This window comes from Aplysia californica, unplaced genomic scaffold (genome assembly GCF_000002075.1).
Source record: "Aplysia californica isolate F4 #8 unplaced genomic scaffold, AplCal3.0 scaffold00873, whole genome shotgun sequence".
In the NCBI taxonomy this organism is placed as follows: domain Eukaryota; kingdom Metazoa; phylum Mollusca; class Gastropoda; order Aplysiida; family Aplysiidae; genus Aplysia; species Aplysia californica.
This window is the reverse complement of record NW_004798143.1, coordinates 164,689-166,976: the sequence shown is the minus strand read 5'-3', so window position 1 is coordinate 166,976 and position 2,288 is coordinate 164,689. Positions and strand designations below refer to the sequence as shown.

At 42.4% G+C, this 2,288-nt stretch overlaps 1 protein-coding gene across 1 annotated transcript in view; it reads right to left on the bottom strand.

Annotated features, from left to right (window-relative positions):
• LOC101857751 (phosphoinositide 3-kinase regulatory subunit 4) overlaps nucleotides 1-2,044 on the bottom strand; it is a gene marked incomplete in the record, with an annotated part of 46,069 nt that extends 44,025 nt beyond the window's left edge. The window contains 1 exon segment of the mRNA XM_013089098.2: nucleotides 1,868-2,044.
• Nucleotides 2,045-2,288: the final 244 nt, after the last annotated feature.

Here is a 2,288-nt window from a genome sequence, read left to right as displayed (position 1 = left end):
CCCCCCCCCCCCCCCACTCCCCATGTTTCCCACTTTCTTTGCTGTAGAAAAAGGTAAAACTGAAGATTAGCAGACCACCTGGCACCTGCATATTATGAGCTGTGTAAAAAAAAAGACAGATTCGTTCAAATACAAAGCCTGTGTCATCTCGATTGTTTACCAAGAAAAAGTTGTGTTGCTGTGTAGAGCTGAGTGTACGACAACTTTGATTCCATAGACCAGCAATTCATTACGTAGATCTAAGTCAAGACTAGCTTATTATTGTAATATATCAGTTGCCGGGGGAAAAAAGACAGACGCATACGCGACGTTCAACGCCCGGACCGATAGTGTCCCCCCCCCCCACCCCCTCTCCCCGACACGCACACAGCCACGGCCACACGTGTGCAGGCCGCCCATCCGACCCCGACACACGCTAACGAGCCTTCTTTAATTGCTTCTGATGACCTCTTGACAAATAAATATTTATTAGAAGCGCTATAACTTTTCAGGCCCGCCTCAAATTCATCATTAGATAAAAACTCAGCTCCTGCACAAAACGCCATTTTGCCAACAGTGATCCCGGTCTCTACCCAGCCTGAGACGAGTCACGAGTGAGGCATTACAGGAAGCCAGAGTCACGAGTCACAGGAAGTTGGAAGTGATGTCATGCTGGACAAGAATCAGAGTCCGAATAACATTTTTTCATATTCGGACTCGAGTCCGAATAGTCACTTCGGTTTTGGGCAGGCATTGGGCACTGGGTACTGGAGTAGGCGCCAAACCGACGCACTTTACCATACGGTTCAGTTGTTCAATACTGATCACGTCTAGATCTACCCACAAATCATACAGAACCCCAGGTCCAAGCGCCAAACAAGCCTAGATTAGACTAGACTAGACTAGACTAGACTAGACTAGACTAGACTAGACTAGACTAGACTAGACTAGACTAGACTAGACTAGACTAGACTAGACTAGATCTAGAATCTAGATGATCTAGATTCTAGATCTACATGATCTAGACTCTACCCTGAAACTGAAACAGAATAGAGAATGAAAAAATCAAGAAAAAAAAATCCTGTTTCCCTTTATTATACTAAATCTAGATCTAGATCTAGATCTAGATCTAGACTCTAGATCTATTTGCACTGTACACACAACAGTCCCAGTCGTCCTCATCCTCAACAAAATTGTTTTATCAGAGTAGATAATCTAGATCTAGATCTAGATATTAGATATTAGATCTAGATCTAGATCTGGATCTAGAGAGAGAGATAATAAATGGTGCAATCGGTAAGATTGAAGAATACCAGACCAGTGGACTGACTTAGCCTTAGCCTAGATCTAGATCTAGATCTAGATGTCTCAACCTTAGGAATTCATAATTTTCCCGTTTTTAATCTCTCAATGGAGAATCTCGGACCGGTAGATCTATTCATTAAAATTTTGTTAGGGGGGAGACCCCCCTAAACCCCCCCTCCCCCCTTCTCCACCCCAACCACCCGCCCCACCAACCCCACTTTCTGGCGCAATAATGTACGAGTGGTCCGGTATTCTTCAATCTTCCCGTGCAATCTGATTTTTTCAAAGTTCAATTTAAGCATGCAAAACACTTTCAACGACCAAGATATCTAGATTTTAGATCTAGATTTCTATATCTAGATATTAGAATCTAGAAAAACTTAAACACACATCAAGTGAGCAAGGAGATAGGGTTAGGACCCTCCCGAGTTTTCTTTGTGGACACCCAAGTTATCGATAAAGACATGAATTTTAATTTCGACCCAACAAGCCCAAGACTCACCAACAAGAGACGAGGCAGAGAGTGAGAGAGACGAATAGATCTCGTAGACGGATTATAGATCTAGGCTAAACTCAAACTTACTTTGTACTTGAAAAGAACCTACAACATATCATGGAAGTCTACGTAAGCCATAACATTTTTAAACGGCAAAATAAAACCACAAAGACAGAAAGAAAGGGAAATAGTCCAGTCTGTGGAGAACTGCACTTATTATTGTACTTGTAAATGGCCTACAACTGTGAGGGACTGGAGGGGCAGTGTTTATTTCCGGAAATAAATGTTTGAACCGGAAACTAAATAATATCATACCAAAATATTATGACCAAAGACCTTACGTGTTTATAATTAGAGTGCACTATCGGAGTCAGAAAGTTCAGCTATGGCTATGGCGTTCGACTGGTGGCTGGTGGCTCGAAACAAACAGTATCATTAGGCCTAGCCTCGGAGATAAAGGAATACACATTTAGATTTCATATCGCATTGATATGAACACAGGGGATCG